The sequence below is a fragment of the Chiroxiphia lanceolata genome, chromosome 19 (genome assembly GCF_009829145.1).
Source record: "Chiroxiphia lanceolata isolate bChiLan1 chromosome 19, bChiLan1.pri, whole genome shotgun sequence".
Classification (NCBI taxonomy): domain Eukaryota; kingdom Metazoa; phylum Chordata; class Aves; order Passeriformes; family Pipridae; genus Chiroxiphia; species Chiroxiphia lanceolata.
The window spans coordinates 1,826,512-1,839,992 of NC_045655.1; the positions used below are offsets into that span (position 1 = coordinate 1,826,512).

Sequence of the window (13,481 nt, forward strand, 5' to 3'; positions counted from 1 at the left end):
AGGAGAAGGGTGGGTGCAGCCCCACCAGGCCACCCTGGTGCCCCCAGGGGTGACCTCTCAAGCCATGAAGCCCTATCCCTCGCTGGGAGGAGACCCTGAGCACATCAACACCTTCTGCACCTCTCTTAGGCTCAGGGACCAAGCCACTCCACTTTTTCTCCCAGATTTTTTGAGAGGATCAGAAACTGAGGCTGAAACCCCTCTGACAGATTGTGCCAGGGCTGGGGCTGCACTGTCCCCTCTGGAGTGGGCATCCCCCTCCCCTGGTCCCTCCTGGAAGCTGCTGGAGGTGCACCCACCAAGATCCACAGTGCTGAACAACAATGTGGGCCAGTGAGAGCAGATTTGGGGCAGCCAAGCATCTCCTCATTCTCACTTTGCTCCCTGCTGGCACCGAGGTGAGGTGGAAATTCCTGTTTCCCATACTTTGAATGCTCTCCGCCGTCGGAAACCATGAGCTCATGGCTCTATACATAGGCACTGGAAAAACGAGTCTGCCTCCCTCTGCTGCTCCGACCACGCCAAAATCAAAGGGATTTGGGCATATCACAGCCCCAGCTCTGGCAGCAGTTTCAGTCTTTCCCAGGTCTGGCTTTTCTCCGTGCCTTTGCTCCACTTTCACGTGCAGCAGCGTCATTCCTGAGTGACAAAGTCAAGTCTGCTGGTGCCTGAAGGACCAAAAACCAAGGTCAGATGCAAAGCAAGTCCCTAAATGCTGCCTGTCATTTTTTTCCCAGGCTTTAAGAAGTCCAGCTCATGGCCAGTGTTTCAGCCCTCTCAACCCAAGGACTCTGGGATCCTTTAATCCGAGCAAAGTGACACCGGGATCCTTTGATCCAAGAAAGAAGGTGGCACCAGGATCCTTTCATCCAAGCAAGGTGGCACAAGAATCCTTTGATCCAAGCAGGAAGGTGCCACCAGGATCCTTTGATCCCAGAAAGAAGGTGGCACCACGATCCTTTGATCCAAGCAAGGTGGCACAAGGATCCTTTGATCCAAGCAAAGTGGCACAAGGATCCTTTGATCCAAGCAAAGTGGCACCAGGATCCTCTGATCCAAGCAAAGTGGCACCAGGATCCTTTGATCCAAACAAGGTGGCACGGGATGCTTTGATCCAGGCAGGAAGGTGGCATCAGGCTCAGCTCCTCTCCAGAGACCACAGGTGACACTTTCTCTGCTCTGTGGGCAGTGGCTGCCAGTGAACAAAGGACATTTCTGACCCAGAGGAGGACACTCCTGCACTGCAGGCCCCCACTGCAGGCTTTGGGGTGGCCGAGGTCCCTTCCCTGCAGCCACAGCAGCATCTGGGCAGGGCTTTGCAGCCTTTTGCAAGGACAGGAAGGTGCTGCAGAGGCAGCTCTTGTCCTCCACAGCATCACCCAAACTTCCCACTCCCAGTGACCAAGTGTGGAGGAGGGACAATGCTACTGCATTTATTATATTTATTATATTCAAAGCCAGAAGACTGTTCTATATGTGAGCCTGGTGCCAGGCAAATAATCACTGTAGGTCTCAGTATTTCCATATCAAGTCCATGCTGCTCTTCCCCAGATCCTAACCACTGAAGTGGGGACATTTCTAGGGAGAAAAGACATGTCCCACATCCCTGGGGCCAGGATCCTGGTGGGAAAATCCCAGAGGGATTCTTGGTGGCAGGATGTCCATGGGGGGAGCTTTGCCACGGAGGCCTAACCCAGCCACGTGCAAGGGCAGGGCTGGGGGAAGTCTCTCTGTAAATGAGCCAAAATCTTCTGGGGGGATCCCTGTGCCATGTCTGTGTTCTTCTCTCTCAGTGCCATGGAATAGTGGCTGTGATGGGCTGGTGTCTTTGCCCCATGGCCTCAGCATGTCCCCAGACTGGTGGCAGCTGGCAGGGCAGGCTGCCCCTCCTCTCTCTCCTCCAGCTCCTTTCCATAATCGATTCGTTACACCAGTGGCACCTTTTCGCCACCCCCATCCCCCTGGGGTGATGCCCCATCCCTCCCAGGTCATGGACAGTCCTCCCAAACCCCCCCAGGTTTTCCCTTGACCGTGTCCAACCTTCAAATCTGAGGCTTTAGAGGAGTCTCTGCTCGACTCGTTTTCCTCTTCCCAGCCCCAGCTCAAACACAGCAAGTTGTTGGCATCGGTGGGAACGAAGTGAAAGGAAGGAGGGGAAAAAAGAAATCCATGTTTGATCCCAGCCCAGGAGATATTCCCATCTGGGGAAGAAGCTTAGTGAAGAAAAATTCCTTTCCCAGGGCTGGTGGAAGGTCCAAGGGCGGCCATGTCTGAGTTATATCCAGTTCCATGCTGCCAAAATAAACTCACACAGCTGGAAAAGTCAGACAACTTCAGGGGCACCCGAGCTCTTTAAAGGGTCTCGGGTGTCCCCAAGCTCATCCGCCTTCCCTCCTCTTGCTTTGCTTGAAGTAGTGTGGGAAAATCAGCGGGTTTTCCTTCTGGGTGTGTTCATCCTTCTCCTCAGGCACGTGGCAGGATGGAGATCCACCATCAGGATGCCAATTTAGCCAAGACGACCCAAAATTCGTAGGGAAAGTTCTTCCTTCAGCTTCTTCCCGGTGCTTCCCGCCGTGCCCACGAGGTGGTGCTCTCGGATGTGCTTTGGACACCAGGAAAATATTCCAGGATGCACTGGAAAACCTTCTGGGAGTGCCAAGGTGTCAAACTGATCCCCATCAGCTGGGATGCTGCCTCTTCCCCGCCAGGATAAATGGGATCTGCTCTTCCTCCTGCCGATCAGAAATGTAAATCCAGCCATTTCGTGGGATGAATCCAACACCAAGGAACAGCTGGGTATGTCCCCAAACCTTTCTATGATCTCTGCTCTCCTGTCTGATGCTGTGGGGGAACCTGCTGTGGTGTCCTAGCTCTGATCTGCTGGCAAAAAATTCTCCTGGGAATGACCCTGAGCCTGGTGTGAGTCTTATTGGTTTCCCTTGGAGTCTTATTCTGACACCAAATCTTTGGGATTTGCCCCATCCAGTGGGTGCAAAGCCACACAGCCCCACAGTGATGGGGTTTTTCCATGTCTGGGAGGGCAACTCCCATCTCCAGGGGCTTCTTCAACAGTTATTTCCCCCCCAGAAGTGTTTTCCCCTCACCAAACAAGGTGTTTGGTCACTGCCTTGAGTGAGCCTGGGGTCAGCCCAAGTGCCATCCCTTGGGATGATGGAGAAGACCAGGGCTGTATGAACCCCCAGGGATGTGACAGTGGCAAGATCTGGCCCATGTCCCCCCTTCCTGCCCCTGGCCCCATCTCATATCCCAGCCCAGCCCCTTGGGATGCTGGTTCCCAGCAGGAAATCCACGGCATCGTGTGTGGAATGGGGAAACAATAGGGCTTTGAGGGCAGGGGGCAGATGCTCAAGGGAGAAGAAGGGTCTGTTCAGCAGCAGCAGCTGCTGGGATGGGCCCCCCTGCCTGTACAGACCCTGCTGGGCTCCCCCAGGGGTCACTCGGGGGGTCCTGCCAGTCCCACAGCCCTGCAGACCCTTCCTGGGGATGGGGACAGGACCAGGATGAGGAGCAACATATGAAACCCAGGGGGGACCCACCATCACACCCTTCCATCAAACACAGCCAAACCACAGCAGATTGTCCTCTTGCTTGTCCCTGCACCCTGGTGCCCACCCCAACCCCACAAAGACCCACCACAGCCCCTGTAACCCACCTCTGCTGTGCCATGAGCCACATCCCCTTGGGAATATTCTATCCCCAGCATCCCCTCCAGCAGAAGGTATTCCCTGCCTCCTTTCCACCACCCCCTCCAGCTGCCTTTTTTCCAGGCAGCTCCCTCGAGCCTTATTCTGGTGGGGTAGGCATGGAAAGCCTGCAATACCAGGAGAAAAGGCTACTGGAATTGGGGATTTGGGGCCTCTGCCCAAAGGAGATGTTCCCTGTGGTTTAGGCTGCCAGATTGTGCCACAGTTTGGGTTTTGCCCTCTGAGTCTGGCTCCTGGAGGGCTGAGATTGCAGAGGTGTTTCTGCCTTTAACAGGAACAAGTGCAGGTTGGCTTCTCACCCTGCAACATCTCGTGTCCTGGAGCAGCACAGAAAGAAAAGGTTCAATAAAAGGAGCACTAAATACTCAATTTGGGTTCGTTTAATGATTTTTCTGAGGTCTTTTGGAAGACACAGAACAGTGCTGTGAGTGGAGTTTGCAGGTAGAGCTGCTCCAGCACCACCCAGGATCACCCTGTGAGTGCCAACCAGGAATACAAGGAGGTTATGGAGAGGAGGATGCTCACCACAAAGTGCATCAGCCCAGGCCCCATGGCAGAAGGCAGGAGGGCTGTCCTGTGAGATCTGCACTGCATTTTGCCTCCCTGTAGTCAAAACAAGGGAAGAATAACCCCAACTCTTTCTTCCAGTCTGGGTTGACTGGAAAACACACATCCCTCCCATTCCCTCTCTCCCTGCCCCATCTCTCCCTTATCCTTTCCAGTCCCATCCTTCTCCACATCCCTCCCAGCCCCATCTCTCCCTAAGCTCTCCCAGCCCCATCCTTCCCTGCACATCTCCCATGTGCCTCCCAGCCCTACAGCCTCCCCAAACCCATCCCTCCTGACATCACCTCCAGCCCCATCCCTCCCTGCATCCCGCCCAGCCCCACCCCTTCCCTGCTCCCTGCTGGGAGACACTCAGAGCCCTGCAGGAGCCACCTCTCCTGGGCTCCAAACAGCCCTGATTGAACCCGTTGGGTCACAAGGGTGACACAGTGCTGCCCGTGCTGTCAGGGTGGCACTGGGATGGGCACTGAGGGGGGGTGTGAGGGGCAGGGGGCAGGTCCTGCCCTCAGTGCTGCTCTCAGCCAGAGGGGAAGGAGGCAGCAGAGAGGGGGGGCTGAGGCTGGGTGTCTTTGGAAGCAAACAGCAGTCCGGGAAGCTGGTACTCCCCAGCAGCTGCCAGTGCTGAGACCAGCAGGCTCGTGTCATGGAGCTCCGGGTGGGAGCCGTGCAAGGCTGGGCTTTTTCCAGTGGTCAGAAAGCCCTTGGATCTGTGATCCCTTCTCCCGAGCCCAGGAGCAGCCAGACTTGGCCTATTCAAGCCCCACAAAGGTCCTGAGGTGCAATGAGTTGACAGTTCTCAGATCACGTCCCTGGGGACAACAGTCACCGTTCCAGAGCCACGAGCAGACACGGCTGCTGCTGCCTGGCACAGACCAGTGCTCGGCTCCCCAGGCTGTGTCCCACCCCATCCCAGCTTCTCCCTCACCCAAAGCCCCCCTTTCCCCACATCCTGAGGGCTTCTCTCAGCCTCAGAGCCTTTCCAGGTCCTCTCTCCACGGCTGGGGCAGCTCGGGCACCACTTTTCCTCACCAATGAGCAAATCCTTCTCTGGGCAGCTGGGAGGGTCCAGCAGGATGCAGCTCTGCCCCAGCCCTGCAGCTGGTGAAGGTGCACAGACAGCCAGGATTAGAGCTGCTGGAGTCAGGGATGTGTCCCCCTCTCAGACTGGGCTGCTCCCAGCTCTGAATCCCCAGCCTGGATGCTCCTGGAGATGGTAAGAGCCGCTGGTCCCAGACACCCTTCCAAGGCAGGGAGCAGTGAGATAATCCCTGCCTTTTCCCCCAGTGGTTATTTCTCCCTCTCGAACCTTCACCAGTGTCTCTCCAAGGTGATAATGCCCAGGTGTACCTGCACCTAGTGGGTCCCCACTGATCCCCCAGGACCCCACACCCACCCTGTACCCCCTCTGTGTCCCCCATGGGTCTCCCTGCACCAGGGCAAAGCCCACCCACCCCACAGTGAAATCACCTCTGGCAGCCCCGTGCCAGGACCAGGGGACACTCCCGGCTCCTGCCCACGCTGGGTTCCCCCACCCCTGTGAGATACCCCATTTTGCTCAGATCTGTGTCTCTCCCTGGCCTTTCAGCGAGGGGTTTGCTGGGGAAACACGGCCGCGGTCCCTTTGTGCGGCCGCTAATGCTGAGTGACTGCTCCTTTGTGCCGCCGGCAGCGCCCGGCCCGCGGCAGCCGCCTGGGAACAGCCCCGGCACACAATGGGGGCGACCTCAAAGCAAACACCGACTTAAAATCGCTGTTAACCAGGCAGGAACACCGGGAATTCCCCTGGGAATCACAGCCCCCAGCAGCGCTGGGCCTTTGTCAGCAGAGGCAAAGCCCCCCGAGCTGGCTGGTAAAGGGGATGGAGCTGGTGGCATCATCCCTGGTCCTGGAGATGCTGCTCAGCATTGGATGGAACGGGGGTGACCTTGGGTGTGGGGAGAGGCAAAGAGTGTTTTGTTAACTTAAGCACCCGGCCTGGGAAAGAGAGACTGAGGAACAATTTTAAAATTGTGCTTGAAGGATCCCACTGGAGATGAAACCAGGGATGTGCTGCTCCATGGGTGCCCCTTGAGGAATTAATTCAGGGTTGAATGGATACAGCCTTGGCTCCTATATGAAGTAGAACACCCCCCCCCCCTTGCCCTCAGAGCTCATTTCCAGCTGAAAATGAGGATCCAAGGGAGGATCTCTATGTTGATCACAGCAAGGTGGCAGATCCATGCACATCCAGCAGAGCCAGGTACCCCCAGACCTCCCACCCTGGAGCAGCACTGACCCTGCCTCCCACAGACAAACATCCAGAGGTGCAGAGAGCACTCGCACCCCTATGGCTCCCCACTGCCTCTCAGGTGGCTGTACCACCCCTCTGTCCCCTCAGAGGGGCTGCTCTGTCACTGAAGAGTGAGGAAAAAGCTGCACCGAGGCCACGTGGGATGCACAGTACAAACAGTGCACGACATTTCCTTACAGCTTCTGGAGTGCAGTGGGAAAACTGAGCACCCAGCCTGCTCCAGATCACAATAGTGGGCACTCAACCAGCTCCAGACTGCAGTAGTGGATACCCAGCCTGCTCCAGAATGCAGTGGTGGGCACCAGCCTCCCTCAGAGCACAAGAATGGGTGCCCAGCCAGCTCCAGAGCATGGCAGTGGTACCCAGTCTGCCCAGAGCTGGGCTGTGCACTCACCCAGCACCACCAACTCTGGCTGCTCCCAACTCGGAGCAGCATAAGGCTGGATCCTGGGAAAGGAGATGTTCTCCTAGCCAGGCCTCCAGCACAGCCACCTTGATCTCCCTTCCCTCCAGAGAGTGTTTCAGGGAGCCAAGGGGATGTTCAGCTGAAGGAAGAAGGTGGGAGATGTGTGGGGTGGTCCAGGCTGGGAGCAGCACCAGCATCAGCCAGGTGTGACTGGGCATGGGGAAGGTGCTCAAATGGGAGCAAGGCTGCGCTTCCAGGAGGGATGAGGCAGCTCCAAGGGCAGTTTGCCACCAGGATGAGTATTCACAGGACGCTGTGGCTTCCCCTCCTCTCCCAGCCTCTAATCCAGGAGTGGTGTCTCAGGCCGTGCTGCGCCGCACGTCCCGTGCTGACACTGCCAGGCAACACCCAGGGCACACAGGGTGACCCAGAAAGGCCCGTGCAGGGGGCAGGGGACAGAGGTCAGGGGACAGCCACAGGCTGGACACCCGGCTGGGGAGGGACAGTGTGTGTTCTCCATCCTCAGGTTGTCTGCAACCACCCCCGGGAAAAGCAGGAAAAGCACCAACGCTGGATAACTCCACATGCAGGACATGGCAGAGGAGAGGTTGTGGGGACAGAGGTGGCCCTGGTGGCACTGGCTGCCCCCACAAGGACAGCTGGCACGGCTGCGGTTTCGGCCACGCTGCCGGCAGCGAGGGAAGCACGAGGGCACCCCAGCGGCACCGCCCACCGCTAATGACAGGGCAGCTAATTACAGGGGCAGGCAATTAAACACGCAAACCAAGCTCGAGTATCAGGGCAGTGCCAGCGACGCCGCGGGGGCACTGTCCTACCCTGCCCGCGGCCCGGGGGCTGCAGGGACACGAGTGGGGGGCACGGGGCAGCGATGGGGCAGCGGGGGAGCCCCCCAGCAGCGGGCACGCTGTGCCGGCAAGGCAGGGAATGAGAAAGCCGGGGTGGGGTGAGAAAGCCCCCGGCAGGGGTGGTCTCGGGGGCTGTGGGCTTTCTCCCTCGGCTCGGGGCCAGTGGGGGTTCCTGGAGGGTTCCAAAAGCCTCTGCCAGCATCGAGTTCCCTGCTCGGCGGGACAGATGAGCTGTGCGGGGCGCAGGATGGGAGGAGGAGGAGGAGCTGCCGGTGCCCGCCTCGCTGCTCGCCCCGAGGGATGGATAGCCAGGGCCTCCAGAGATGGATGTTCCACAGCCCCCAAGGGATGGATGTCCAGGGCCCCCAGGATGGATGTCCAGAGGCCTGACGGATGGATGTTCCATAGCCCTCAAGGGATGGATGTCCATAGGTCCCCAGGGATTGGGTTCAGGGGCCCGTTCCTGGGTCCGCCCCTCCGGGGACACCGGGGACAGAGCGCTGGAGGACGGGACGGGGAAGGGGCAGATCCCGAACGCGGCAAAGGAAGAAAGGTGGGACCACCTCGGCCTAGGGGCGGCCCCTGGGATGGGGCGAGCAGAGGAGGGTCCCCACGCCGGGCAGAGCGGAGACCGCGAGGGGCTGGCGGTTCCCGGGACGGGAAACGAAAGAATGGCCGGGATAGCGACTGGGACCGGGATAGGGACAGGGGCAGGGACAGAGACTGGGACAGGGGCAGGGATAGAGACAGGGTCAGGGACAGGGATAGGGATACGGACAGGGACAGGGACAAGAATTAGGGACAGGAACAGGGACAGAGACCGGGCCAGGGACCGGGACCGCGATAGGGACAGGGTCAGGGATAGGGACAGGGACAGGAATAGGGATAGGGACAGGGACCGGGCCAGGGCCAGGGACCGGGATAAGGGACCGAGATAGGGACAGGGACAGGGACGGAGACAGAGACCGGGACAGGAATAGGGACAGGGACAGGAATAGGGACAGAGACCGGGCCAGGGACTGGGACCGGGATAGGGACAGGTACAGGGACAGGAATAGGGACAGGGACAGGGTCAGGGACAGGTACAGGGACAGGAATAGGGACAGGGACCGGTACCGGGACATAGACATCGACCGGCACCGGCCCGGCTCCCCAAGCCCCGCCCCTCCCAGGCCCCGCCCCTGACCCCGCCCCCGAGGTTGCATCATCCGGCCCCACCCCCCGGTGCCCGGATGAGGTGGCCCCGGCGGCGGCGGGTGCTGCGGCGGTGACAGGGGATGCGCTGCGGTGAGCGGGGCGCGGAGCCGGGCCGGCCGGGCAGGGCCGCGCCGGGGGTCCCGGGATAGTCCCGGCGGGCCCGAGGGGTTCGGGACTGGGGGGGATCACGGCCGGGGGTCCGGGGGGGCCGCGGGCCCCGCGCCGCCATTGGCTGCGGGTTGACAACGGGGCAGGGCCCGCCCCCGCGCCGCGCCATTGGCTGGCGGAGCCGCGCCTCGGCCGCTCATTGGCGGAGGGGTCTGTCAGTCACGGCGCGGCCCGGCTCGGCCGCCGCCCTGCGCGGGCCGGGCCCCCCCGGGACCCTCCGGGAGCGGGGCCGGGGCGTTACCGGGCTCGGGGCTGCCCGGCACCCTGAGCCACCGCCGTGCTGGGCTCGGCACCCAGGGCGGTCATTTTTATATCGCCGACAGGCAGCCGGAGGTGTGATTCGCCTCAGTTGTCATAAAATCCTTGGGCGACCCGATGGCCGCGGCGTGGGGCCTTTCTTAGGAAGAAATTCTTCCCGGAATTAGGTGGTCAGACACCGGGAGGGGCTGCCCAGGGAGGCAGTGGAGTCCCCAACCCTGGAACGACTGGCCTGGCACTCAGTGCTCTGCTGGGGGACAAGGTGGACATCGGGCACAGGGGGGATCCATGGGCTGGGAGGGCTTTTCCAACCTCAGTTGTCCTCGGATTGTGGGATTCTATACCAGGATGGCAGAAATGTGTCCCCTCCTCCGTCCCTGACTTTCCTCGTTCAGCAGAGGAGTGAAAACTGGAGGCAGGAGGGGTGTCAATTTTGTCCATCGCTTTGGCTTTCATTGGACTCGATGGGCTGGGAGGGCTTTTCCAACCCGAATGATTCTGGAATCTCTGCTGAGTATTTTCCAGTAGTTCCATGAGGGTTTTTCTCCGAGGTTGTTCCCACCTCCCTCTCAGCTCCCCTGTTGTGTTTCATACAAACCCCACCAAACCCCCTCGTGCCCCGGTGACGAGCGTGACCCGAATTGCACAGACGTGTGCGAGGGATGAACGGCTCTGACACGGGAGCAGATCCATCCCTGGAGCCAGAGCTGACGGAGTGACTCCCACTGACACGTCCCCGTCCTTCCCGGGGGGAGGAGAGCTGTCCTTCCCTCCCACAGCCTGCACTGGGAGTGACTCAGGCTTTCCCGGCTCCCTCTGGAACCATCCTCACTTGGTCACAAGTGCACAGAGGTGGGGGGCACTTTTGGATGCCTGTGGGGCATTTATTGCCCTCAGAGGTGCTTAGATATGTGAAGCTGCTGTAGAAGAATTCTTTGGATGCTTGAGGAATTTTTTTTTCTTCCATTTTGTTTTTGTTTTTTTTTCCCTCTCCCCCCCAAGAAACAATTCCTGGACACTGTGGAGAGCTGGTGGCCTTGTCAAGGTCAGTGTTTTGGTAGAGATATCAGTAACTGTGAGAGGAAGGGGCTGTCCCAGGGCAGAAAAGAGACTGGGAGGATTTTGATTGTTTTTGAAGGGGCTTCCCAGGGAGGTGGTGGAGTCCCCACCCCTGGAGGTATCCAGGGATGTGGACACCTCCACGTCCTCGGTGCTCTGGGCTGGGGGACAAGGTGAGGATCGGGCACAGGGTGGTCTCAGAGGTCTTTTCCAACCTCAGTGATTCTGTGAGTCTGTATTTATTTACATACATGTAAATTTGGTGTATTAGCAGTGTGAGTACACAGACAGGCTGGTTGGCAGGGCCAGTTCACTGTGGCTGTGCAGGATATGAAAGATGTGGGTAGGTAATGTGGATTTTGGATTAACAGTGCCAGGACTGCCCCGGAGGAGATCCCGTGTCCTGCTTTGTGCCTGGGCTTTGTATTTATTATTTACTTTGTATACATGGAGGGATTCTCCCTTTGGTTTGCACATGTGGAGATTTAATCCTGTGTGCCACTGGGAGTCCCAGAGGTGAAGGATGTGTTCAGACACAAAGTGTTTGAGTTACTGCTTGAGTAATTCAGGGGAAAGCCCTCAGGTGTTTTTTTTTTCCCCTGACTCTTTAGAGGTTGCAGATATGTAAGATAATTCCTCTTTTGGTGCAGAAGGAAAGAGAAGAGAAAGGAAAATATGAAAGTGGAGAGAAAGCACGAGACTGATGATGTCTGTGACCTTGGTGCCACAAGTAGTCTTGTCTCTGGAGTCATTGCTGGGAGCAGACTGCCAAAAACTACAGCAACAAAGTACAGTTTATTCCCTCAGTCTGTTACAGTTGGTTTTGAGGTGTCAGGAAAGTCAGACCGAGGAAGGAAATGGTGTTCTTGCAGTCCTTGATGTTTGTGTGACACCACAAAAATAACCAAGATAAACTGTGGAGCGTGTTCAGCAAACTACCTGCCCTGCTGTGCTGCCCTGACCTGTGGGCAGAGCCACTCAGACCCAGCAGAGCAGCTTTTTCTTGGTGTGATTGTGTCCCTCCAGGGCTCAGCTCAGGAGCAGATTGTGCTGGTTCCTTCTCCTTCCCAACACAGGGTTTTATTTTTAACATTCCTGTTGTTCAGTGCTCACTGCAGAGCCCCTCTCTGGGGGCTGGTCTGTGATAAAAACTGAAAATACACCTTTTGGGCAGTGTTTTCAAATCAATTTTCCCCTCCCTTGGCACCGGTAGGATGTAAAGGAGCAGAATTCCCTGCTCTTGGCAGAACCCCATGCTGAGTGCTTTTCCCTTGGAATTCCTTGGTCGCTGCTCATGCTGCAGTGTCCAGAAGCATCTTCCCCTCTGGCCCCCCCTTCCCAGGAAATGTTGTTCTGGGGATGGGGTTAATTGCTGAGGTCCCAGGGAGGCCCAGGGGACCTGGTGCTCTCCTCTGGTGCAGGCTCTGGGCTGGGTGTGCTGGAAGTTCTGGGGTAAATCCATTGCTTCTGGGGAGGATGCTCTGGGATTCTTCAAGGTTTGAGGAGAGACCAGGCAACTGTGAGTTGGGGAAGGTGCAGTTGGGTGGATGATCTCCAGAGGGAGGTTCAGGTCCGTGGCAGCTCCACTTGCAGCCTGTTGTGGGGTCAGGATCAGTGCTCCTGGTGCTCAGCATCTCTCATGGACCTTCCTAGAGGGTGGTTTTCTGGAGAGCAGACACTCAATCAGGAGGAAGCTTGTCCTTTTCACAGCTTGGATTTCCTTCTCAGTTCTCTGTTTACTCCACACCTTCTGCTCTGGGGGGTTCATCCCTCTGAGGTTCCTGGCTATGGAGCTGGCAGTGAATTGTTCTCCTGGTCAGGCCTGGGTTGTTCTGGGACACTCACATCTCCAGGGGCCTTTCCTTCATCTCTGCAGGTACTGAACCTGCATCAGGGGCACCAACCTCTTCAGGTTTCCTTTTTAAAGCATTTTGGTGGGAACAGATAGAGGTCGAGTGTCTTAAACTTCCCTTGTTGGTGAATATGATTTTTAATACTAAATTCTGCTCCCTTTGGTAGCTGCAGCTTGATTTCTGAAAAGAGGCTTCTTGCATCAGTGCATTTCTTCTGGTTTCAAGGTTTCCACCCCAGTGCTGGCTCACTCAGCAAGGGTTCTTTATTATGATTTCATATCATATATTCACCAGGCCTTTGAGCCTTGGCCATGTGGTGCAGAGCAGACATGTTATATTTGATTAATGAGGCTGTTGAGATAATAAGGCTTTGCTGTGTGGTGCCAGGTTGTCTTAAAGGCTTTTAGTCTGAACTTGGCACAAAGTTCCTGCAGGTAGGATTTGGTTATCTCCTGCCTCCTGTGCTGTCCAAATTGGAAGTGCAGGATTTATTGTTGCAGCAGGAGTGTTCTGCTGACTCTGTGCTCTGTGACTTTCCTCTTTCCCTGAAAGCTCCTGTGCTACTGTTGCAAGGGGCAAGGAAGCATTTGTTGTGGTTCACTTGAGAACATTCAGTTCAAAAATAGGATTGCAGGAGAAGGTTGAGTTCACAGAGGCTCAGTTCCTAACAGTGACGGATGCAGGCAGACATCCAAAATGTATGGAAATCCACCAGCTCCTATTCCAGGATGAGCAAAACAAGCACAAATTGATTGGTGAAATCTAATCCGTGCCTTTGGTTGGTTTGTTTGTTTGTTTTCCATCTTCTGTTAAGTGCATGACAATGTCCATTTGCTTTGAGTTTTGGCTGGAGAGCTCAGGTTCCTTTGCTTTGAGCCTTGATTTGGGGGGAAAAAGTCAAGAACTTCAGAGATTTGGGGGTTACCTGTTGGTTCTCTTGGTTTGAGAAGGCAGAGAATGGTTGGAACAAGGTTTCTTCTGCTTTTCTGCCTGTGAATCAGCCAAAAAGGGGAAGAGGAAGATGAGCTGGTTGGGGACAGTCCTTCCTACTCTTGGTGGCAGCTCTGGGTGGTGCCAGCTCTGGGTGACAGG

The 13,481-nt window shown here is 57.0% G+C and overlaps 1 protein-coding gene across 5 annotated transcripts in view; it reads left to right on the forward strand.

Annotated features, from left to right (window-relative positions):
• The first annotated feature begins 9,031 nt into the window (after positions 1–9,031).
• NDEL1 (nudE neurodevelopment protein 1 like 1) overlaps positions 9,032–13,481 on the forward strand; it is a 28,143-nt gene continuing 23,693 nt past the window's right edge. For 2 of the 5 annotated variants that reach the window (XM_032706606.1, XM_032706603.1), the window contains exon 1: positions 9,032–9,141. The gene's annotated coding sequence lies outside the window, so the exon portion shown is untranslated. Of the gene's footprint in view, positions 9,142–9,428; positions 9,553–9,644; positions 9,740–10,273; positions 10,523–13,481 lie in introns of those variants that run through there. The other 3 variants (XM_032706607.1, XM_032706608.1, XM_032706605.1) reach the window with 3 other exon arrangements.